Source organism: Macaca nemestrina, chromosome 14 (genome assembly GCF_043159975.1).
Source record: "Macaca nemestrina isolate mMacNem1 chromosome 14, mMacNem.hap1, whole genome shotgun sequence".
In the NCBI taxonomy this organism is placed as follows: domain Eukaryota; kingdom Metazoa; phylum Chordata; class Mammalia; order Primates; family Cercopithecidae; genus Macaca; species Macaca nemestrina.
In genome coordinates, this window is record NC_092138.1 from 83414143 (window position 1) to 83440065 (window position 25923).

At 44.4% G+C, this 25923-nt stretch overlaps 1 protein-coding gene and 1 long non-coding RNA gene across 2 annotated transcripts in view; one reads left to right on the plus strand and one right to left on the minus strand.

Moving 5' to 3' along the window:
• INI (INTS3 and NABP interacting protein) overlaps positions 1-25923 on the minus strand; it is a 65342-nt gene that overhangs the window by 36193 nt on the left and 3226 nt on the right. The window contains exons 2-3 of the mRNA XM_071078184.1: positions 21756-21831; positions 16424-16527 (exon numbers count right to left, since the gene is read on the minus strand). The gene's annotated coding sequence lies outside the window, so the exon portion shown is untranslated. The remainder of the gene's footprint in view (positions 1-16423; positions 16528-21755; positions 21832-25923) is intronic.
• LOC139358198 (uncharacterized) lies at positions 5-24149 on the plus strand. The gene is made up of 3 exons (XR_011612789.1): positions 5-117; positions 772-894; positions 21686-24149. It is a non-coding gene; the product is annotated as an uncharacterized lncRNA (long non-coding RNA).

The following is a 25923-nucleotide window of genomic DNA, read 5'->3' on the forward strand; positions in this document are numbered from 1 at the left end:
CGCCGGGACCCAACGGCCACCACCCGTCGCGATTCGCACTTTAGCGGCCACCTCAGTGCAGACGTCACTTTTTCTCCAAAGAGTGACAGTCGAAGAGGCTCACGGGAGATGCAAGCAGTACTGTTGCGGGGGGGGGAGCGAGGGTGGGGCGTGGCTCGGGGCGGGGCAGGGCGGGGCTGTCAGGCAGGGGCGGGACGGAGAACAACTGGGTCCCTAGCACCAAGACTGGCTTCTTCTTCATTGCCACGGCCTGGCCGGTCTTGTGACGGTGCGAGTCCACCTTGGCTGGGCCTCGGAGGAGAGGCGAGTCTAGAGGCTAAGCTCGCTTTCGAGCTTTAACAACCATCTCGGATTGCACATCTGCGCACACACATACACACAAATTCAGGAATTTTTTTTTTTTTTTTTGAGACGGAGTCTCACTCTGTCGCCCGGGCTGGAGTACAGTGGCCGGATCTCAGCTCACTGCAAGCTCCGCCTCCCGGGTTTACGTCATTCTCCTGCCTCAGCCTCCCGAGTAGCTGGGACTATAGGCGGCCGCCACCTCGCCCGGCTAGTTTTTTGTATTTTTTTAGTAGAGACGGGGTTTCACTGTGTTAGCCAGGATGGTCTCGATCTTCTGGCCTCGTGATCCGCCCGTCTCGGCCTCCCAAAGTGCTGGGATTACAGGCTTGAGCCACCGCGCCCGGCCAAATTCAGGAATATTTTTTGTCTACAGTTTACACAATTATACACAATGAAAGCACTGAACATGGAGGATTTTTATTACAGTGCAATAATCTGCATTTAAGAAGTGGATGTGCCACATCGCAGAACACCAAGATGCCATGAGTGAGATCACCTGCTGTCCACCTGATTCCAGCACAATAGATATCTACACATTTGAATTAAAAGGTAATCTTATATTGACATGTGTTCAAATTGCACTTTTTTTAATTTAAAAAAATGTTTTTTATAGAGGCAGTGTCTCGCTTTGTTGCCCAGGCTGGTCTTGAACTCCTGGCATCAAGGGATCTGCCCACCTCAGCTTCCCAAAGTGCTGGGATTACAGGCGTGAGCCACACTGCCCTGCTTAAAATTGCAGTGTCTTAATCTCTTCTGAAAGATACATTTGAAAAACACACAGACTTAAATCACAAATGTAAGCTCCCCAAGCGCCTCAAGCATTTAATTAAATAGAATGGATAATGAATTTGAACATATGTTTTTAATAATCGATGTTTGCTCAAGAGTAAAATGTTTATGATACACAATTTTCTTGTGCACAGATCAATGACTGAAATAATCGTTTCAATACCAAGTATTTATTTACTCAAAACCAAGCATGTATTTACTCTATACCAAGCAGCTATTGAGTGCCTTCTACAATGTGAAGTGCTTCCTGTGCATCAGCTCTGGTCCTGTTGTTTCCTGATTTACATTTGAGACTCGTGTTTCTTGCTCTATGTCAAATAGTGAGCTAAGATTCAAATTGAAAGTTCTGCCAGATGCTAAGGCCTGAGTTCTTAAATCTCACACGTTGCCTCTGTTCTGGAGGAAAGAATTCCTCTGAGACCAGTTCTTGCTGACTTTACTTTAATCCAGATATAAAGCCTAACGCATGAGCATTTTGATGGTAGGCCAGGAGCCCTTTCAGTTAAGAGGACTTCGTGAGTTCTAGTATGACTAAAAAGATGACTGAGATCTAAATGGCTGATAGAACCTTAGAATTTTTTTTGTTTTGTGGCCTAGCTAGGCAATATAGAAACTAGGGTACAGAAAGTTCCAGTCTAAGTTTCAAATGGACATTCTGAACAAAGCTTATTTAAGGAGGTGAGAGAAAAAAGAGTTCTAACCCTAAACAACATTTTATAATTTCCTAGTAAATTCAGCCTCTGAGAGTTGAAAGAACATTATCAGGAGAAAGATAAATTTAACTTGCTTCCGATTCTTTTGCCTTTTACTTGGTAGGTCATAGCCCTTGAAACCCTTCTGTCTTCTCCTAGAGTTTTTGGAACTTTTGCCTCACTGTGTTAACCTCTAACGCAATGGTTAATAGTGAGTCAGTTTACTTGAATGCAAATTCGAGCTTTAACACTTAATGATTGTGAGCCCTGGTTTAACCTTTTGGTGCCTCTGTTCTATCATCTATAAGATGGGAATAAAAATAAATGATTGGGTATACGTAAATCACTTAGAATAGCACCTGGCACATAATAAGTACTCAATAAATGTTTACTATTAGAATATAAACAATGAACAATCTGTTGTACTGGGTATCTTGGCAAGTGGTCAGTAGGTCAGCTGAGCCTGGGTGTGGTGGCTCATGCCTATAATCACAGCACTTTGGGAGGCCAAGGCAGGAGGATTGCTTGAAACCAGCCTGGGCAATATAGTGAGACCTCATCTCTAGAAAAAATCTAAAAAATTTGCCAGGTATGGTGGTGTGTACCTGTGGTCCCAGCTATTTGGGAGGCTGAGGTAGGAGGATCGCTTGAGCCCGGGAGGTCAAGGCTACAGTGAGCTATGATCACACCACTGCACTCCACTCCTGCACTCCAGCCAGGGCAACAGAGCAATAGACCCTGTCTCGAAAAAAAAAAAAAAAAAGTCAGCTGAGAAATATATTAGGAGAAAATCCAAGACAGGAGTACATGTTATAGCCCCTTGGCTCTATTAACTAATAGCAGTCTGTGAATTACTTTATCCTGAAACCACTGTGGTTACAGACCTTCAATATCAAAGTAGAGTTGACAATAGTCCCTAATTTCCAACTGAAACCACCCTAACCTCCTTTTCTGGTATTTTGTGATAAAGTATTTGGGGATCTGCATGAGGCTAGACAACCTTTAAAATCAAGTGTAGCACTTTGAGACAATTACGGTATTAGTCATCCATTGCTATGTAACAAATTACCCTGAATCTTAACAGTTTAGAACTTGGATTTAGAACCTGGCCCTGCACTTACTGGGTGAACATTTGGACAAGTTATTTATCTGTTCCTCAACATCCTTATCTGTGGAAAGGGGTATTATTAAAAGCACCTACCTTATACCATTGTTTTAAAGATTAAATAAAATCAAACCAGATGCCTCATATCTATAAGCTATTATTTTCTATTAAAAATAAATTCTAACTCAGAGTATTAATATGAAATATCATGAAGATTGTATACAACAAAATGTGGTGGCCTCCCAGACAGCCCTCCTATTGTCATCCCTTCCCACGTTGAATAAACTTGACCCAAGTAACCAATGGGATATTGTGGAAGTGTCAGTGTGTGACACTGATTGCAGTGTCTACCTTGGCCTCTTTTGGGTCACTTGCTCTAAGGAAAGCCATGTATATGTCATGGGGTCACTAAAGCAGTCCATGTGGAGAGCCCACATAAAGAAGAACTGAGGCAAGCCTTCCACCAACAAACCAACACCAAGTTGCCAGTCAAGTAATGATCCACCTTGGAAGTGGATCCTCCAGCCCTAGGCAGGCCTTCAGATGACTGCAGCTCTGGCTGACATCTTGATTGCAGCTTTGAAACCAATCCTGAGCTAGAACCACCGAGCTAAGCTGTTCACAAATTTCTAATCCACAGAAACTATGTAGGATAGTAAATATGGCTTGTTTGTAGTTGTTTTTGTTGGTTTCTGAGATGGAGTCTCACTCTGTCACCCAGGCTGGAGTGCATTGGCGCAATCTCGGCTCACGGCAACCTCTGCCTCCCAGGTTCAAACCATTCTCCTGTCTCAGCCTCCTGAGTAGCTGGGACTATAGGCGCCTGCCACCATACCCAGCTAACTTTGTATTTTTAGCAGAGACGGGTTTTTGCCATGTTGGTCAGGCTAGTCTGGAACTCCTGACCTCAGGTGATCCACCTATCTCAGCCTCCCAAAGTGCTAAGATTATAGACGTGAGCCACCATGCCTGGCTGTGTCTTGTTTTAAGCCACTAAATTTTGGGATAACTTATTAGACATCACTATATAACTAATACATCAGGATCCACAAAATGCCTTGGCTGGTCCGAGTTCAGTGGTATTTACAACTAATTGATCACAACCAATTACAGATTTCTTCAGATTTCTTTGTTCTTTCTCTACTCTCACTGCTCCACTTGACTAGCTTTTTTTTTTTTTGAGACAGAATCTCACTCTGCCACCCAGGCTGGAGTGCAGTGATGTGGTCTTGGCTCACTGCAACCTCTGCCTCCAGGTTCAAGTGACTCTCCCACCTCAGCCTCCCAAGTAGCTGGGACTACAGGCACGTGCCACCACACCCAGCTAATTTTTGCATTTTTAGTAGAGATGGGGTTTCACTATGTTGGCTAGGATGGTCTCAAACTCCTGACCTTGTGATCCACCCACCTTGGCCTCCCAAAGTGCTGGGATTACAGGCGTGAGCCACTGCACCTGACCAGACTAGCCTTTTTCAAAATAAATGTTTAAGAATATTCTAAAATAGGCCAGGTGTGGTGGCTCACGCCTGTAATGCCAGCACTTTGGGAGGCTGAGGTGAGCGGATCACCTGAGGTCGGGAGTTCAAGACAAGCCTGACCAATATGGAGAAACCCCGTCGCTATTAAAAATACAAAATTAGCCAGGCATGGTGACACATGCCCTTAATGCCAGCTACTCAGGAGTCTGAAGCAGGAGAATCCCTTAAACCCAGGAGTCAGAGGTTTCGGTGAGCTGAGATCGCGCCATTGCACTCCAGCCTGGGCAATAAGAGGGAAACTCTGTCTCAAAAAGAAAAAAAAAATGTTCTAAAATAAAATGTAAAAAACACCACAATACCTTTCACCCCTCTCCCCTTTCTGTACCACTACCTTCTATGCAGAAGATTTCTGACCATTATTAGCCTTGGAGGATTATCTACTTAAGGGAGATGGTAGGATTCATTTAGAATGAATTCTCTACATGGAGCCACCTGACTAACATGGAGAAACCCTGTTTCTACTAAAAATACAAAATTAGCCGGACGTGGTGGTGCATGGCTGTGATCTGTTATTAGGGAGGCTGAGGCAGGAGAATCACTTGAACCCTAGAGGTGGAGGTTGCGGTGAGCCGAGATCGTGCCATTGCACTCCGGCCTGGGCAACAAGAGCAAAACTCCGTCTCAAAACAAAAACAAATCCAGAGTCTCACCTAAATCACATATGGGTGAGACTCAAAGTGTAATTCATCTTGAGGTAAATTTCCCTCCAGCTGTGATCTGTGAAATCAAACAAATTATTTACTTCCAAAATATGATGATGGAACAGATATAGGATAGACATTCCTTTCCCAAAAGGGAGAAATAGGAAAGAAGAAACGATTAACAGGACCCAAGTAAGTCCAAAACCCAACAGGGCAAACAACATTAAATCTTAAGGCTGGATCTTTGTTGACACCATGTCCCACCACCTGGACACACTGGAGTGGGGTTTGGATGCCCAAGGCCCTGGGAAGCCTTGGGTATGCATTGAAATGGCATGCCTGTGGCTCTCACAAGCTGACACTGCATACTAGTGGCTCTACAGTTCTGGGGTCTCGGGGTGGCCTCACTCCCTGAGGAGTGGCTCCACTAGGCATTGCCCTAATGGGTACTCTCTGCCATGGCTCTGCCCCTGGGGCAGGTGTCTGCCTGGGTCCCTAGGCTCTCTGAGGCAGCCTTTAAAATCCAGACGAAGGAAGCCCTGCCACCACAGTTCTTGCATTCTGCACTCCTGTACAATTAGCACCATGCGGACACCAGCAAGGCTCACTGCTTGAGTGGCCTGGAGCAATGCCCTGAGCCACACCTGGGCCCACTTGAGCTACAGCTGGGGCAGCAAAGAGTACTGCATCTGAAACTCTGCACAGTGAGTCCTCAGCTCTGATGGGTTCCCCAGGCCTTCTCCCCAAACTCTTCTGCCCTCAAGGTCCTAGCACTCTGGGCTTGTGGTGGGAGGCACAGCCTAAAAATTATCAGCAATGCCTTCAGGGTGATTCGTCCATTGTCTTGATGAATGGCACCTGGCTCCCTTCTCTTCCTACTAATCTTGTTACTAAAGGTAGCTTGGTCACATCCTTGGTTTTTTTCCTCCTAAATGTATTTTTTTATTCTTTACTTGGCCAGGCTGAGAATTTTCCCTATCTTTATATTATGCTTCCCTTTTGATGATAAATTCAATTTTTAAATTGTTTCTCTCTTCTTGCATTTTACTATAAACAGTTAAGAGAAGCCACACAGCACCCTGAAATGAATGCTCTGCTGCATAGAGATTTTTTCTGCCAAATATCATAGTTCATCACTTCTTTTTGTTTGTTTTTTTTTTGAGATGGAGTTTCATTCTTGTTGCCCAGGCTGGAGTGCAATGGCGCTATCTCAGCTCACTGCAACCTCTGCCTCCGAGGTTCAAGCGATTCTCCTGCGTCAGGCTCCCGAGCAGCTGGGATTATAGGTGCCTGCCACCATGCCCAGCTAATTTTTGTGTTTTAGTAGAGAAGGGGTTTCACCACGTTGGCCACGCTGGTCTCAAACTCCTGACCTCAGGTGATCCACCTGCCTTGGCCTCCCAAAGTGCTGGGATTACAGGCGTGAGCTACCGTGCCTGGCCTCATCACTGTTAAGTTCTGCTTTCCATGAAGTCCTGGGACACAAATATAATTCAGTCAAGTTCTTTGCCGCGTTATAACATGGACAACCTTTCCTCCAGTTTCCAATACGTTGTTCCTCGTTTCCATCTGAGACTTCATCTGAATGGCCTTCACGTCCATATTTTAACCAACTTTCTGTTCACAACAACTTAAATAATCTTTTATAAGATTCAGAGTCTCCTGCAGCTCTCCCCTTCTTCTAAGCCCTCACCAGAGTCACCCTTAATGCTCTTTTCATGGCAATACAAGCTTTTTCTTCAGCATTCACTTCAAAACTGTTGAAAGCCACTTCCACATTTTTAGGTCCTCTGGTATCAATTTCTGCCTTAGTCCATTTTGTGCTGCTGTAACAGAATATCTGAGACTGGGTAATTTTTTTTTTTTTTTTTTTTGAGACTGTGTCTCGCTCTGTTGCTCAGGCCAAGAGTGCAGTGCACAATCTTGGCTCACTGCAACCTCCACCTCCCAGGTTCAAGCAATTCTCATGCCTCAGCCTCCCAAGCAGCTGGGACAATAGGCATGCGCCACTATACCCAGCTAATTTTTAAATATTTTTAGTAGAGACAGAGTTTCCCCATGTTGGCCAGACTGGCCTCGAACTCTTGGCCTCAAGTGATCCACCCACCTCAGCCTCCCAAAGTCCTGGGATGACAGGCATGAGCCACCGCACCCGGCTGGGATTGGGTAATTTATTAGGAACAGAAAGTTCCTTTCTCACAATCTGGAGGCTGGGAAGTTCAAAATCAGGGCACCAGCATCTGGTATTGAGGGAGGGCCTTCTTGCTGTGAACTCGTGTAGGAGAAGAGCAGAAGAGAGTAAACCCACTCCCACAAGGCCCTTTATATAGTGACATTAATTTGTTCATGACAGCAGAGCACCTGTGACCTAAACATCTCCCATTAGGTCCCACCTCCTAACACTGTTACACTGGGGACTAAGTTTCAACATGAACTTTTGGAGGGGACAAAAACATCCAAACCATAGTACACTGTGCAGCTCATATGCCCTTTAGCATTACTGATCTATCAAAGTGTTTGGTCTTCTGAAACTGTTGCACTGGCATTGTTAACAGTTCTTCTACAGCTGGGCGTGGTGGCTCACGCCTGTAATTCCAGCACTTTAGTGAGGCTGGGCTGGCAGATCTCCTGAAGTCGGGAGTTCGAGACCAGCCTGACCAACACGGAGAAACCCTGTCTTTACTAAAAATACAAAATTAGCCGGGCGTGGTGGTACATGCCTGTAATCCCAGCTACTCGGAAGGCTGAGGCAGGAGAATCGCCTGAACCCGGGAGGCAGAAGTTGTGGTGAGCTGAGATCACGTCATTGCACTCCAGCCTGAGCAACAAGGGTGAAACACCGTCTCAAAAAGAAAACAGAAAAACAAAAACAAAAAACAAACAAACAAAAAAACACAGTTCTTCTGGGCTTGGTTCCATTTACAAATTTAACAAATTTGCTAAAAGGCTCTTATTTAGGATTAATGATAAAATATCAGCCCGATGCTTCATGTTCCAAATCCCTGAGCATTCTTGAAGTTCCTTGATAGTTAATAAGTATCTTTTATTTACTACCCTTGAGCCAATTTTATTCAACCTGAACCTTAGGAAAGGACTGCGTACATATGGTGACTAAAACTAAAGGTACTTGTGGCCAGGTCCTAATCCCTGGAACCTGTAATTATTACCTTATATGGAAAAAGCATCTTTGCACATGTGATTAAATTAGGGGTCTTGAGATAGGGAGATGATCCTGGATTATCCAGGTGGGCCCTCACTGCAATCACAAGTGCACAGGTGTCTTTTTTTTTTTTTCTTTTGAGGCAGAGTCTTGCTCTGTCACCCAGGCTGAAGTGCAGTGGTGCGAACTCGGCTCACTGCAACTTCCACCTCCCCAGTTCAAGTGATTCTCCTGTTTCAGCCTCCCGAGTAGCTGGGATTACAGACACTGGCCACCACACCCAGCTAATTTTTGTATTTTTAGTAGTGACAGGGTTTCACCATGTTGGCCAGGCTGGTCTCAAACTGGTGACCTCAAACGATTATTCTGCCTCAGTCTCTGAAAATGCTGAGCCACCATGCCTGGCCACAAATGTCTTTACAAGAGAGAAGCAGAGGGAGATTTGATGTATGAGAAGGCAATGTGACCACAGAGGCAGAGATTAGAGTGATGTAGCTACAAGCCAAGGGATGCTGGCAGCTCCCAGAAGCTTGAAAAAGCAAGGAAGGGACGCTGTCCTAGAGCCTCTGGAGAAAGTGTGGCCCTGCTGAAACTTTGATTTTGGCTTATGAAATCGGTTTGGACTTCTGGCCTCCAGAACAGTGAAAGGATAAATTTCTGTCATTTTAAGGTACCAAGTTTATGGTAATTTGTTACAGTGCCTGTAGCTCAGAGCACGTGAATTTTTTTTTTTTTTTTTTGAGATAGAGTCTTGTTCTGTCACCCAGGCGGGAGTGCAGTGGTGCAATCCCAGCTTACTGTGGCCTCCACCTCCCGGACTCAAGCTATCCTCCCATTCAGCTTCCAGAGTAGCTGGGATTACAGGTGTGTGCCACCACGCCTGGCTGATTTTTGTACTTTTTGTAGAGACAGAGTTTTGCTATGTTGCCCAGGCTGGTCTAGAACTCCTGGACTCAAGCAATCCACCTACCTTGGCCTCCCAAATTGCTAGGATTACAGGCATGAGCCAAATGTTGGAATGACTTATTTTTTTAATTGGGGTTGCATTTTAATGAAATATTTCAGACTTATAAAAATACATAGCTAAAAATATAATGGACGCCCTTGAACATACTGCCTAGCCTATCCATGCGGGTTTTGCATGCTATGAACACTGTAGCGTCAATCTGCAGTTGGCTGGAAAAAAATCCCTGTATAAGTGGACTTACGCAGTTCAAGCCCGTGACGTTCAAGGGTCAACTGTATATCCTTTTGCAATTTCCTTTCTCATTAAGGGCTTTCTATGTGCAAGGCACCATGTTGGGCAGTGTGGATGAAAAGACAAGTCAGATAAGAAAATTTTGCACTGACATTAGCTAATATTGCCTCTTAGAAGAGCTTAAAATGCAGTATTTTACAGATATTTTCCCTTTATTTGTAAATTTTAAAAAATCTTTAATTTTGTATTGGGCAGTCCCTGAATCAGAATAGGTTCAGAGAAGCCCCCTTGCCATTGTTTGAAAAGAAGCTTCCTGCTCAGTATCTACTTTCTAATACTTAAATGTGGAACTGTAGCTTTGAATTAATAACATGTTTGTCTCTCTTGCTGCCACTTATGTGGCTTCTTTTTAGTATGTAGTTCTCCTAGAACATTTTAAAAGAAATCATCTTATTTTGAGAAATTTTTTATTTTATCTTTTATTTTTTTGAGACAAGGTCTCGCTCTGTCACCTAGGCTGGAATGCAATGGTGCAATCTTGGCTCACTGCAGCCTCTGCCTTCTGGGTTCAAGTGATTCTTCTGCTTCAGCCTTCTGAGTAGGTGGGATTACAGGTGTACACCACCACGTCCAGCTAATTTTTGTATTTTTAGTAGAGATGGAGTTTCACCATGTTGGTCGGGCTGGTCTCGAACTCTCAATCTCAAGTGATCTGCCTGCCTCAGCCTCCCAAAGTGCTGGGATTACAGGCGTGAGCCACCAAGCCCAGCTTTATTTTGAGAAATCTTTTAATAATTGACACAGAAATAAGTTTTGATCATCCATTTCTAACAGTTGTCAGTCAGCACTAGTCCTGTGTCTGCATATGAAGATTATTCACCTTTATAAGATTTCCAAAATAAATATGATGATGTTTCTCAAAATTAAGAATTGTTTGGAATTTAGGTTTACAACTTAAACACAACCAAACCCACAAAACAGATACATTCTAGCTAATACATTAAATTTTATGTGACAATTGATGTTTTGGCAAATGCAATCACTATTCACAGTGTAAAGAGGATGTCCTTAGCAATGGTATGCATTTCTTTGGGTTTGCTTGCCTATATCACTGCATGCCCCATGGTACCTCAATTCTCCCACCAGTTTCCTCTATTCAAAAGACTATAAACTCTTCACTTATATAGCACAGTATGAAGTCATTTAGGCTTCATTAGGCTCAGTATTGCCCATAGACCTAAGCAAGCAGGAGGGACTCCTGCCGCCACATTTTAGAGGATCCAGTACACACATGCAAGCACGCAAATTTGTTAAAGGACAGATGAGAACCTCTGTGCTTGGGATCTGGCATTTGGCTCTGTCACAGAACAACCTGGAACCTTGAACATCTGCTTCTGTGACTAACACCATTTACACTCTGTGGAAACACCTCTTGCCCTGTGTTCTTGAAAGTAAAGGCGGCTGGGTTGGACTGCTGTGAAGGTTTACGAGTTATGCCTCTGTTGAGGTCAGAAATGGGACAGCTCATTTTAGCTGGGAATAGCTGAGCAGCAGAACTGAGGCAAGAGAAAAGGCAAATTATTAACTTCCAAATACCTCCTCTCAGATCAGAGGAATTCAATGGAATTGTGCACAACCAAGATGTTTCCCTTTAGTGAGTGTCCATTTTCCTATTTTCCTTATTCTTATTTGTGATTCTGGAGCTCGTCAGAATTAGTTCAGTAGTCACAACAGTTGCACTGTTGGCTAAAAAACTATTTCTGCAATATTAAACATTTGATAATTCCTGTTATATTTGTGTGTATATATATATACACACACATACATATATATATAGGTTTATAAGTAACAAGTGAAGCTTGATACTGATTCTCTAGTAACAAAGATATTGTATTAAGATAAAACAATTTGCAATACCTATGATAATTTAGGACAAAATTAAAAATATCCTACTATTTTGTGATAATTGATCTTATGTATTATGGACTGAATGTGTATGGGATCTTTGGGGTGTCAATTTTCTGGCCAGCACCTTTGCCCGAGTTCTTGTCCTGTGTCCAGTCAGAAGGAGGTACACAGAGAAGTGAAGGGTGAACATGACAAAGAAGAGCTTTACTTAGTGTTACAACAGCTCAGAGGAGACCCACAGTGGGCAGCTCCTCTCTGTAGGCGGGTCATGTGTCCAGTATTCAGTTCTCATCTGGAGAGGGTGGCTCCTCTCTGCTGGCAGGTTGTCTCTGCAGCTCTCAGTGGAGAACGTAGCTCTTCTCTGCAGTTGGTCATCCCATAGTCTCTCTGTCTTCTTTGTACTCTGCAGACCTTTCCCCTGCTCTGGCTAAGCCCAGGGCTTTTATGGAGCTCAGAGAAGAAGCAGTGCATGCTGATTGGTCCGCGGGTGGCCACGGGCGCCCGGAAGAGGCACCATGAGTCCCCACTCTGGTTGGCGGGACTGGAAGCCCGGCCTGAAGGTGGGGCCTTACCAAGGACCCACTCCCTTCCACCCAGGGCTCTGCCTCCCACTGCCATTCAAGGCCCCGGGGCTTGGCCCCAAACCTGCTCCAAGATAGGAGCTGGCTCCAGGAGCGGGGAGCGGCCAGGCGGCGGGAACAGACATCCCCGAGCCAGCAGGGATTGGCCAATGGGGCCTTCTCGAGCCCCAAGGGTGCAGGCTGCAGAGATGTAAACCTGCCCAGTTGTAAACCTGCCCAGGTCCTGCGCCTGAGAGGGCAGCCACAGCTGTACCCAGGGAGCTCCCGCCCAGCCAACTTGGAAAGGTCAGGGTTCCTGCTTGTCCTCGGCTTCAGCCTGCTCTAAGTGCGAAGCCCAGGTCTGCAGCTGTGGGTCAGGTGGTTGCAGTTGCACACAAGAGGGCAGATCCTGCCTCCTTCCTGCCCCGTCCAAGGGCACAGGGAGGTTCAGACTTACAGCCGCAGTTTGGGCAGCTGTAGTCCCACCCAGTAGGGCAGGGCTCCCACCAGCTCATGGAATGTGCAGCCCTAGTTGCGCCTCCCTGCTGCAGTAAGAGTGATGGCAGCAGCCACCGCCATCACCTCCAAAACTCCAATGTGGAAGCCCTAACCTCCAGTGTGACTGGAATGAAATGGGGTCTCTAAGGGAATAATTAAAGTTAAATGAGGTCATAAGGGTGGGGTCCTGATTTGATAGGATTAGTGACCTTATAAGAAGAGACACCAGAGAGCTTGCGGCCTCTCTCTCATAGAACATACTCAAGGGGTCACTAGAGCACATAGCTGGATGATGGTCACCTGTCAACCAAGAGAACAGGCCTCAGAATGAAACCTGCCTTGCTGGTCCCTTGATCTTTGACTTCCCAGTTTCCAGAACTGTAAGAAAAAAATTCCTGTTGTTTAAGTCACTGAGTCTGTGGTCTTTTATTATGGCAGCCCAAGTGGACCAAGATAGTGTTCTAATACAGTGTGTAAAATTTGTGATTTACTTCTGAATCTAAATATTGCTTTAAGAATTTCATTAGCAGCCAGGTGTAGTGGCTTGCACTTGTAATTTTAGCACTTTGGGAGGCCAAGGCAGGAGGATCACTTGAGCCGAGGAGTTCAAGACCAGCCTGGCCAACATGGCAAAACCCTGTTTCTACTAAAAATACAAAAATTAGGCTGGGCGCAGTGGCTAACACCTGTAATCCCAGCACTTTGGGAGGCTGAGGCGGGCGGATCACGAGGTCAGGAGATCGAGACCATCCTGGCTAATACGGTGAAACCCTGTCTCTACTAAAAATACAAAAAATTAGCCGGGCGTGGTGGCGGGCGCCTGTAGTCCCAGCTACTCGGGAGGCTGAGGCAGGAGAATGGCGTGAACCCGAGAGGCAAAGCTTGCAGGGAGCCGAGATCGCACCACTGCACTCCAGCCTGGGCGACAGAGTGAGACTCCGTCTCAAAAAAAAAAAAAAAAATTAGCTGGGTGTGGTGGCACACGCCTGTGGTCCCAGCTACTCGGGAGGCTGAAGTACAAGAAGCACTTGAACCCAGGAGGCAGAAGTTGCAGTGAGCCGAGTTTGTGCCATTGCACTCCAGCCTGGGTGACAGAGCAAGACTCCATCTCAAAAAAAAAAAAAAAGGAATATACTTCTTCAGTTATAAATATATGTATTACATCCTTAATAGCAAAAAGACACACAACTCTGAAGTGTAAAAAAAATTCTAATCAGAAGTAAAATTGAATTTTTTTCTAAAATTGGAAATGATTCTGTAGTGTACCTCAAATTGTAAGACATTAATGTAACCTTGCTTTTTAACACGTTTCAAGATACATCTGATAAAAATGAAGTAGGACAGGAAGGAGTGTGTCTGTAAAGTGGAGGAGAGAGGTGGGACACAGCTGTAAGGCAGAAGTCTAAGATTGTGCAAGGAAATTGTCGTTGTTGCTGTTGAGTAGCAGATAAATATAATTTTTTTTTTTTTTTTTTTTTGAGACAGAGTTTTGCTGTGTTCCCCAGGCTGAGTGCAGTGGCGTGATCTCGGCTCACTGCAACCTCCACCTTTTGGGTCCAAGTAGTCTCTTGCCTCAGCCTCCTGAGTAGCTGGGATTATAGGCACATACCACCATGCCCAGATAATTTGTGTATTTTTAGCAGAGAAGGGGTTTCACCATGTTGGCCAGGCTGGTGTCGAACTCCCAACCTCAGGTGATCCACCCGCCTCGGCCTCCCAAAGTGCTGGGATTAGATAGATATAACTTAAAGTAGAAAGTGATACATGTCATAGAGGTTTTTAAAAAAGTACCATGGACATGAACTTTTATACCATGGGGTACCATGGAGATTTCTCAAAGCTCTTCATATAATTCTATTACTTCAGGAGTGGAGAAAAGTAAGCCCAGGGTTGGCTTTACAAAGAATATTGGTAAGCCTTGGAAAAGAAGTGGGAGGCACTGTAAATATGTTTAGCTCAGATGTTTCATATGTTTTGATTTTTTAAAATTTTATTATAATGTTTAAATTACAAAATAAATAAACACTTATTGTACTCTGTGAAAGTAAACAACACAAAGTTGTAGAAAGGAAACATTAATCTGGTCTGTCCCCTCCACTAATCTCCATTCCCTGACCCTCACCAAGTTGAAAACCTTAAGTCTGGCTGCATATTCTTTTGTTCTCATAGAAAATCTATACATATATATTCATATATCTATATATATTTACATACCCACATATATTATATATGGAGTTTTCTTCTTTACAAAAATGTGATCCCATAATGCATATTACTTTACCGTTTGCCATTTTAAATGTATGACAGACCTTCCCATACATACAGCTCAAATTTATCTTTTTTTAATGCTGCATAATACAGTGTGGATGCATCAGAATTTTTCTTTTTTTTAAGACAGAGTCTTGCTCTGTCGCCTAGGCTGGAATTGCAGTGGTGCAATCTCGGCTCGCTGCAACCTCCACCTCCTGGGTTCAAGCGATTCTCCTGCCTCAGCCTCCCGAGTAGCTGGGACTACAGGTGCATGCCACCATGCCTGGCTAATTTTTGTGTTTTTAGCAGAGACAAGGTTTCACTACGTTGGCCAGGCTGGTCTCGAACTCCTGACCTCATGATCTGCCTGCCTTGGCCTCCCTAAGTGCTGGGATTACAGGCATAAGCCATCACGACCAGCTGGATGTATCATAATTTATTCAACCCTTTCCCTAGTGATGTATATGAGATTGTTTCCACTTTCATTGCCTCTACGAATAATGCTGCAATAAATGTCTTTGCACATATTTCCTTAGGTATTAGTGCTTTATTACTTATTTTTATTTTTTTGACACAGAGTCTCCCCCGTCACCAGGCTGGAGTGCAGTGGCATGATCTTGGCTCACTGCAACTTCCGCCTCCCGGGTTCAAGTGATTCTCCCACCTCACCCTCCCGAGTAGCTGGGACTTCAGGTGCGCGCCACCACACCCAGCTAATTTTTTTGTATTTTTAGTAGAGACAGGGTTTCACCATGTTGGCCTGGATGGTCTTGAACTCCTGACCTTGTGATCTGCCCGCCTCAGCCTCCCAAAGTGCTGGGATTACAGGCGTGAGCCACCACGCCCAGCCAGTGCTTTTATTTTTAATTGATTGATTGACTGATTGATTGAGACAGGGTCTCACTCTGTTGCCCAGGCTAGAGTGTAGTGTTGTGATCATGGCTTACTGGCTGCCTTAACCTCCTGGGGTCAGGTGATCCTCCCATCTTAGCCTCCCAGGTAGCTGAGACTACAGGCGCATGCCACCATGCCTGGCTAATTTTTGTTTCACCATGTTGCCTACACTGGTCTTAAACTCCTGGGCTCAAGCAATCTGCCCACCTTGGCCTCCCAAAGTCTAGAGCTTTTATTTTGATAGCACTTCATGTTTTTGCCAACACCGTTTGAGAGTACCTGTTTCTCAGTATTCTCACTAGCAGTGGATGTGGAGGCTGGTTGCCTCTGAAGCTGAAGCTTACATTTCAGGGCGTTTTTTGCTTGAACTTGTGAGTCCCATTTCCCCTGGCCCTGGGAGAAGCCTTAGCAATGTGCTCACAGGGTTGAAACTTGACAAAGTAAGTTATTTTAATGGCAGCCAGATAAGGACAACTGTACCGCTCCAGTCCAAATTCCCCTTCCCTTACTCTTGCCCTTGGGTTTTATGGCCTTGCAGTGGCTGCTGTTTGAAAGTTGAGCTCGGATACATTTATTTGAGTTTAGCAGGATGTATTTACAAGGTTTGCTGTCACTTCTGTGCATAGATAAGTTACTGCTAGACATCCTGGTGTAGGTATGCTTCTATGAAGATGCAGGGCCAGAGGTCACATCATGAAATAAATGTGCCTTGAGGCACTGGCACCAGATGAATGAGAGTACCAGAGAAGAAACAAAGTTTGAAACATAGAGCCAGGAGCTAGTCTGTAAAAAATTCTTCCCGTTGTCAAAGTTATATAGTTGTAAATGAATGAATCACTACTCACCGATGACTAACAAAACTGTAAGTTCTCTTCTATCAGGAATATCCTTGATAATGCAACATACACTCACCATATAGATTTTTTTCTTTCTTTTTGGTGGAACATACCTGAAACAGAATAAGAATTCCTGGGTTTGTAGGCCAAAAACCTGTAACAGTACACAAATAGCAAGAATGTCTGGTGGTAAGTCTGCTGAGGTATCGGAGGGCATTTTAGCACATTACCGACAACAAATCTGAAGTTGAAATAAAATTTTGTAAACTATTAATAATAAAAAAGCAAAGCAAATTTCAATCAGCCATGCTAGAAGACTTCATTATCTTTCTATTCTCTTTAGAAAATAATACCATAAAATAGTTGTCCTATGAAGAATTTAGTAAAGAATATGCATTTAAAGACTATGGAAAATAGTATGATAGAGGTGTGCCAGGCAGCTAATCATTTTAATACTTTTGTGATGTTTGTCATATTTATCAGTTTTGTAAAATGTATAATTGTGGCTATTTATTTTCTAAATGAATATTCAGCTTTGTATCAGGGTTTTTTGTTTGTTTCTTTGTTTTTTGAGACAGGGTCTCTCTCTGGTCTCCCAAGCTGGAGTGCAGTGGCATGATCATAGCTCACTGTAGCCTTGAACTCCTGGGCTCAAGTGATCCTACCACTGCAGCCTCCTGAGTAGATGGAACTACAGGTGCACATCACCATGCCCAGCTAATTTTAAAAATTTTTCATAAAGACAAGGTCTCCTTATATTGCCCAGGCTGGTCTCCAACTCTTGGGCTCAAGCAATCCTCCTGCCTTGGCCTATGAAAGTGCTGGGATTACAGGCGTGAGCCACAGTGCCTGGTCTTGTACCAATTTTTATATTTGAAATTTTGAATTCTTTTTCTTGAAGAAGGCCCCCCAAATTGTTTAAATTTCATAAAGCATGAATCCCTACCTATTATTTATTGGTCTTTTAACATTTGCTGGTAGGACAAGCAAAAATTGTATGCTTTTGTTTTCATCAACATGTTATTGATCTGTAGTGAGACTGAATACATATTTTGACCATTTATATTTCTTCCTTCTTGAATTGACTATCCATAGCCATTTGTCCATTTTTTGATTTTTGATCTCTAGTGAGACTGAATACATATTTTGACCATTTATATTTCTTCCTTCTTGAATTGACTATCCATACCCATTTGTCCATTTTTTGATTTTTTAAAAAATTAATTTTAGGGGCTCTGTATTGTATTAAAGATATTAATACCTTGTGAGCCTGGGCGTGGAGGCTCATGCCAGTAATCCCAGCACTTTGGGAGGCTGAGGTGGGCAGATCACTTGAGGTCAGGAGTTCGAACCAGCCCGGCCAACATGGTGAAACCGTTTCTACTAAAAAAACAAAAATTAGCTGGGTGTGGTGGCACGTGCCTATAATTCCAGTTACTCAGGAGGCTGAGGCAGGAGAATCATTTGAATCCAGGAAGTGGAGGTTGCAGTGAGCTGAGCCTGAATCACTGCACTGCAGACTGGGCGACAGAGCAAGCCTCCATCTCAAAAAAAAAAAAAAAAAAAAGATATTAATACCTTGTGGGTCATTTGTGTTCCAAATAACTTTCTCCAGATTATCATTCATCTTTTTTTTGTAACAGCTTTATTGATGTCTAATTCATATGCCATATGGGGGAGGGGAGTAACTTTACAGTGGAGAAACCTGGCAAACACTACCTTGACCAGGCAATTAAGTTTAACATCCTCAGTGATAAGCCATGTTGACAGTACATGCCCTTGACATGATGATCTAGTTTGGATGTTTGTCCCCTCCAATCTCATATTGAAATATGATCCCCAGTGTTGGAGGTGGGGCCTAGTAAGAGGTGTTTGGGTCATGGGGGTGGGGTGGATCCTTCGTGAATGGCTTGGTACTTCCCCATGGTAATGAGTGAGTTCTCACTCTGTTAGTTCGTGAGAGAGCTGGTTGTTGTTGTTTTTGAGACAGGGTTTCACTCTGTCACCCATACAGGAGTGCGGTGGCGTGATCTCAGCTCACTGCAGCCTCCACTTCCTGGGTTCAAATGATTCTCATGCCTCCGCCTCCTGAGTAGCTGGGATTACAGGCATGCACCACCATGCCCAACTAATTTTTGTATTTTTAGTAGAAATGAGGTTTCACCATGTTGTCCAGGCTGGTCTTGAACTCCTGGCCTCAGGTGATCCGCCCACCTCAGCCTCCCAAAATGTTGGGATTACAGGCATGAGCCACCACACCTGGCAAGAGAGCTGGTTGTTTAAATTAGCCGGGGACCTCCTCCTCTCTCTTGCTTCCTCTCTTGCCATGTGATATGCTGGCTTCTCCTTTGCCTTCCGTCATGATTTTATAAGCTTCCTGAGACCTCACTAGAAGCAGATGTTGGCACTATGCTTCTTGTATAGCCTGCAAACTGTGAGCCAAATAAACCTCTTTTCTTTCTTTTTTTTTTTTTTTTTGAGAGGGAGTCTCACTCTGTCACCCAGGCTGGAGTGCAGTGGCTCGATCTCGGCTCGCTGTGAACTCCGCCTCCCGGGTTCACGCCATTCTCCTGCCTCAGCTTCCTGAGTAGCTGGGAATACAGGCACCTACCTGCCACCATGCCTGGCTAATTGTTTGTATTTTTAGTAGACACGGAGTTTCACCATGTTAGCCAGGATGGTCTCGGTCTCCTGACCTCGTGATTCGCCTGCCTTGGGCTCCCAAAGTGCTGGGATTACAGGCATGTGCCACCACCCCCAGCCATAAATCTCTTTTCTTTATAAATTATCCAGTCTCAGTATTCCTTTACAGCAATGCAACACAGATTAACATATATGATGTGATTAGAATGGCACTTTACTGGCCAGGTGTGGTGGCTCATGCCTGGAATCCCAGCACTTTGGGAGGCTGAGGCAGGTGAATCATCTGAGGTCAGGAGTTCGAGACCAGCCTGGCCAACATAGTGAAACTCTGTCTCTACTAAAAATACAAATAATTAGCTGGACATGGTGGTGCATGCCTGTAATCCCAGCTGCTCTGGAGGCTAAGGCAGGAGAATCACTTGAACCCGGGAGGTGGAGGTTGCAGTGAGCCAAGATTGCACCATTGGACTCCAGCTTGGGCAACAAGAGCAAAACTCCATCTCAAAATAAATAAATAAATAAATAAATAAAAAGCAAAAGGCACCTTACCTCGGTAGTCTTCCTCCCAAAAACCCCTGAACTCTACTTTATCCATGAGGACAATATCAGACAAAACCAAACTGAGGGACAATCTACAAATTACCTGATGAATACTTTTCAAGACTGTCATAAGCAAGGAAAGTCCGAGAAACTGTCACAGACCAGAGGAGGCTAATGAGACATGACTGCAAAATGTAATGTGGTATCCTGGGTGGGATTTCAGGATAAAAAAAGAACTTTGAGGAAAATCTAGTTAAATAAAAATAAAGTATACAGTTTAGTTAATAGCAATGTGCCAATGTTGACTCTTCAATTGTGACAAATGTACGAGAATGATATAGGATGTTAACAACGGAGACACGGGGTGAGGAATATGCAAAAACTCTGTACTATCTTTGCAAGTTTTCTGGAAATCCAAAGTATTCTAAAATTAAAAGTTTAAATTAAAAGAGGAGAGGACAATTATTGCTAGCCACATCCTTCCTCAGGGAGTATATCTATGCCAAGAAAGCATCCTGCCTCCAGAAACAAAGAATTGGTACCTCTACAACCTAGTGCTTAATTTGAACCAATTATGTAGGTGGTCAGGAAGGAGTTGTGAGAAATCATTTCCCCTGTCCAAATCTTCCTGCTAGCTCAGAGAAGCCTTCCAAAGGAAGCCTTCCATTCTGGCTGTCCTGGCCACACCATGCGTCCCACCCAGCAAGCACCATGGTTCATAATGACAACAGTGCCCACCCAGATGCTGCCCAGGATTACCAGAAGGCTTATTCTCTGGACCTGTTGCTTCTGGGTCTTGAACCCTGGCTCTGTTCTTGACCTTTGTCATTTGCTTTTGCCACCACCACCATTCCCCTTGCTTTAGTGACTAATTCAGACCCCTGACTGTGGTTCTCTGGTCTCGGGTCCTCTCTTTACTCAGCTCTGCACAATCAATCCCTTGGTTTCTGTACCACCTAGAGCTGTAGGTGGGAGATATTCCTTCCATCCTTCTTTACTTTTTCAACTAGCCAAGCCCAACTGGGTCTCAGCTGGAAGGAGGAGTGGACATTTTGTAGCTTTTTTTTTTTTTTTGAGACAGAGTCTCGCTCTGTTGCCCATGCTGGAGTGCAGCGGCACGATCTTGGCCCATGCAACCTCTACCTCCTGGATTCAAGCGATTCTCGTGCCTCAGCCTCCCGAGTAGTCGGGATTACAGATGTGCACCACCATGCCTGGATAATGTTTGTATTTTGTTTTAGGAGAGACGGGGTTTTGCCATGTTGGCTAAGCTGGCCTGGAACTCGTGGCCTCATGTGATCCACCTGCCTCAGCATCCCAAAGTGCTGGGATTACAGGTGTGAGCCACTGTGCCCGGCCCGTCTCCGACTTTCATGAGTGGTGGTGGTGGTACTTTTCTGCCTGCCACATCACAGGAAGCTCTGAGTGGGAGCAGAGGGGGAAAACCAAGCCTCCTACCCTGCCAATCAGGAAATCCTGAAATCCTAGCATAATTCATTGCCTTATATAGCTGGGGGGAATGGGGAAGCCCTTTCTTTAGCAAGTCACCTCATCTGGATCTATAATCTGGGCACGAAGTATAATTTTATTGCTGTGCCCCCAGCACTGTCTTGCTACACTGCTAGGTTATGCATAAAGACAAGACCTCCTGCATACACGCTCTCACTACCTCTGTGTAGTGAGGACTTGTCTGCAGGCCTGGGTTACAAAGCACAGGAAGGGCTGGGCAGAGCTGGTATGGCTGGAGCTACCACAGTGGCAGAAGCTGGGGCAAGGATCTGGAAGTCAGTGGAATTCCAAGGTTTTCGGAAGGATTCGCAGGTCTACCTTAGGAAGCCAGGAAATCTGTTTTCTGTTTTAGAGCTTGCCCTCCATCTCTATAAAGCAGTGTTTCTCAATTTATTATTTGTTATCACTGCCCCTAAAGGGGAAGAGTTAATTAGATTTAAATGCTCCCTTAAAGAAAAATTAAATACTAAGGAATAGGGCTGAGCTTTATGGGGGCCACAGACCACTATAATATTTGTTTTTTTTTTTTTTTTTTTTTTTGCTTCCCGGCCCCAAGAACCAATTTACATCCTTTTGCAGGTGACACTGGCTCTTTTGAGAATGCATGTTACAGAAGGATGGTACTCTTGCTGTGAACATTGCCACCTACCAGGTGAACTTTCTTCTTAGACTTTCTCCTGCTTGCTTGTATTCTTTGTCTTCTGAATCCATAAGGATGAGTTCACCTGCAAGTCACAGGGATTCAAATTAAACTGCCTGACACCATTTAGATGTTTATATTCTACAAAAGAAGTCTGGATTTAGATGCAGTGGCTCGGTGATGCCACCAAAGACACAGGCTCTTTCTATTTATCCACTCAGCTATCTATCCTCAGGGTATCCGGAATGTCTCCACTCATGGCCACAGAATGGCTGCAGCAGCTCCAGGCATTGGTCCACACATGATTGCATTTGAAAGGAAGGGAGAAGAGACAAGCAATGAAGCAATGAAGAAGGAGCAAATGACTCTCTGATAGTGGCTGACACTTCATCAGTCAGCAACTGATAGTGGCTGACACTTCTCTTTTTGCTTATTTCCTCCTTTCTTTGTCATTAAACTAGCATCCCCCAAATCCACCTGTACATCAATATGCATCAAAGTGGAAAGGATCATTGCCAGGAGCACTCTTGGTTGACCTCATGCAAATTACTACCTCTGGGCCTCAGCTTCCTCACTTTTGAAGTAAGGGTCAAAGACTAGGTGCCCTTTTTAATGTAAACTTCTTATTGAAGTAGAACATAAGGGCTCACAAATCAAAAATATACTGCTTGAAGAATTTTTTTTTTTTTTTTTTTTTTTTTGAGACAGGGTCTCACTCTGTCACCCAGACTGGAGTGCAGTAGCATGATCTCTGCTCACTGAAACCTCTGCCTCCCAGGCTCAAGTGATCCTCCCACCTCAGCCTCCTGGGTAGCTGGGACTACAGGCACACACCACGATGCCCAGCTAAGTTTTTGTAGAAACAAGGTTTCACTATGTTGCTCAGGCTGGTCTTGAATTCCTGGGCTCATGCAATCTGCCCACCTTGGCCTCCAAAAGTATTGAGATTACAGGCATAAGCCACTGCACCCGGCCTGCTTGATGAATTTTTATAAAATAAAACAAACAAACAAAAAACCAAACAAGCCCCCAGATTAAAAACCAAATACCCCAGAACTCACTACTTTTCTGATTTCTCACACTACAGTTTTGCCTGTTTTTTAGCTTTATATAAATGGAGTCATAGAACAGATATTCTTTTATATTTAGCTTGTTTCACGCACTATTATGTTTGTGAGATGCATTCACCATGTTGTTCCTTCATTCTGTTGCGCAGTCTTCCATTATGTGAATGTCCCACATTTATTCACGCATTCCTCTGTTGACAGCCATGTGACCTGTTTCTAGTTTTCGCTCTTACAAACAGCACTGCTGAGGAGATTCTTGGATCTGTCTTTTCGTGAATGTATGCATGCATTTCTATTGTGTTCTGAAAGTAGAACTGCTGGGCCTGTCATGTGTGATGTCCATGTTCCAGATGCCTTTTTTTTTTTTTTTTAAGATGGAGTTTCACCCTTGTTTCCCAGGCTGGAGCGCAGTGGCGCAATCTGGGCTCACTGCAACCACCACCTCTCGGGTTCAAGCGATTCTCGTGCCTCAGCCTCCCAAGCAGCTGGGATTACAGGCGCCTGCCACCACACCTGGCTAATTTTTGTATTTTTAATAGAGATGTGGTTTCGCCATGTTGGCCAGGCTGATCTTGAACTCCCGACTCCAAATGATCCACCTGCCTCAGCCTCCCAAAGTGCTGGGATTACAGGCGTGAGCCACTGCCCCTGGCCTCCAGATGCCTTTTAAGGATCACTCCTAGTGATGGAATCAAACACTCTCATGGAGGCACACAGCCAGTAAGTAGGTTTTCCATTCTATCCAAAGAATCACTGCTAATAACTCAGTGCCCGTGGTCCCAGTACTTGTCAGGTCCATATCTTCTGTAGCCCAACCTCTCTAACAGGTAGCCCTCACAAAGGAATACACATCCATGCCCACACTCCATACACCTGTGCTGGCTTGTAAAGAAAGCCAGGTAGCACGTATCCTTCAGTGAAAGGTGTTTCTATATCCAGATGTGGCCCAGCTACTAGGAGCCTTCAGGGTAGGCCAATGTTTTGGGGGCTCTGGAAAGCATCCACTCCTCTGTGATCAACTTCGTGACCAGACTTATGAAATGAAACTATCAGCCGGGCGCGGTGGCTCACGCCTGTAATCCCAGCACTTTGGGAGGTCGAGGTGGGTGGATCACGAGGTGAGGAGATCGAGACCATCCTGGCTAACATGGTGAAACGCCATCTCTACTAAAAATACAAAAACAAAATTAGCCAGGTGTGGTGGTGAGTACCTGTAGTCCCGGCTACTTGGGAGGCTGAGGCGGGAGAATGGTGTGAACCCAAGAGGAGGAGCTTGCAGTGAGCCGAGATCACGCCACTGTACTCCAGCCTGGGTGACAGAGCGAGACTCCGTCTAAAAACAACAACGATAACAACAAAAGTATCAACAGATAGGTTAGTTCATCTGATCTCTTTCCTTAAATCTTTTTTTTAATTTAAATTTTTTTGTGGGCACACAGTAGGTGTATATCTTTATGGGGTACATGAAATACTTTGATACAGGTATACAATGCATAACAACACATCAGGGTAAATGGGATATCCATCACCTCAATCTTCCCTTATATTTTAAGTGCCTGGTAGAATGCTCACTAAAAATAATCATAAAAGTTTAGGAGCAAAAGGACCTTGTAATATAATTTTCTAATAGAAAACTGCTTTCTAAGCAAGTTTTCAAACAGGAAATGTATTTAAAGTAAGCACTTAAAGGTTTGGAATGTCAATTTATGGTTCAGAAACATGGAAGGATCTTGGCTGGGAGTGGTGGCTCACGCCTATAATCCCAGCACTTTGGGAGGCTGGAGTGGGCAGATCACTTGAGGTCAGGAGTTCGAGACCAGCCTGGCCAACATGGTGAAACCCCATCTTTACTAAAAATACAAAAATTAGCTGGGCGTGGTGGTGTGCGCCTGTAATCCCAGCTACATGGAGGCTGAGGCAGGAGAATCACTTGAATCCGGGAGGCAGCGGTGACAGTGAGCTGAGATCACACCACTGCACTCCAGCCTGGGCAACAGGGCAAGACTTTGTCTCAAAATAAAAAAAGAAAAAGAAAAGAAAAATGGAAGGATCTGGATGGACTCATGCTAGGTTAAGAGAGAGAGAGAGAAGCTGGCGCAGTGGTTCACACCTGTAATCCCGGCACTTTGGGAGGCCAAAATAGGTGGATCACCTGAGGTCAGGAGTTTGAGACCAGCCTGGCCAACATGGCAAAACCCCATCTCTACTAAAAATACAAAAATTAGCTGGGCGTGGTGGTGTGCACCTGTAATCCCAGCTACTTGGGAGGCTGAGGCAGGTGAATTGCTTGAACCCGGGAGGTGGAGGTTGCAGTGAGCCGAGATTGCACCACTGCACTCCAACCTGGGTGACAGAGTGAGACTGTCTCACAAAAAAAAAAAAAAAGAAAGAAAAGAAAAATGGAAGGATCTTGATGGATTGATGCTAGGTTAAAAGAGAGAGAGAGCGAGCGAGATAAATGGAAGGAGCTAAGAGAACAATGTTTCTCAAGATATAGTCTGCAGATCAGCATCAGTGTAAGCATCACCTAAGAGATTGTTAACATTTTTTTAAAATTAAAAATTAATTTAAATTAAAAATTATTCCAGGCCTCACTCCAGAAGCAGAATCTCTTGATGTGGGGCCTGGAAGTTTGCATTTTAACAAGCTCACAAGTGATTGTTAGGCACCCGAAGTTTGAGATTCGCAACACTGACTCCATGATTGTATTGTATAACTCACTGCATTGGGGTTTTCATGCTTTGCAAGCCAGGAGCTTTTCTATATGGAGAGATAAAATGGTGCTCTCATTCACCCACAAGCCCCTCTGCTGGTTCAGTAGCAAGTTCCAATTTCTTGTTTGCAAAACTGTTCAGATCCTGGACTCAAATGGACCTTGTTTCTTTCCTGGGACATCATTGGCTGAATTAAATTGTCCACACAATTTTGTCTCTGTTGGGGATTGTGCCTTCTCACTTGCCCCCCTTGTTTGAGACAGCCCTCTGTGGTTTGCGACATGTCATCCTGAATGCTCTCTGAAAATGTCCTTTGTCCTCACCAGCCGTCCACTTCAGAAGTGGTGGTGTTATTCTGAGGCAGGGCTTGGGATGCCATATAGAATAAAGCTATGA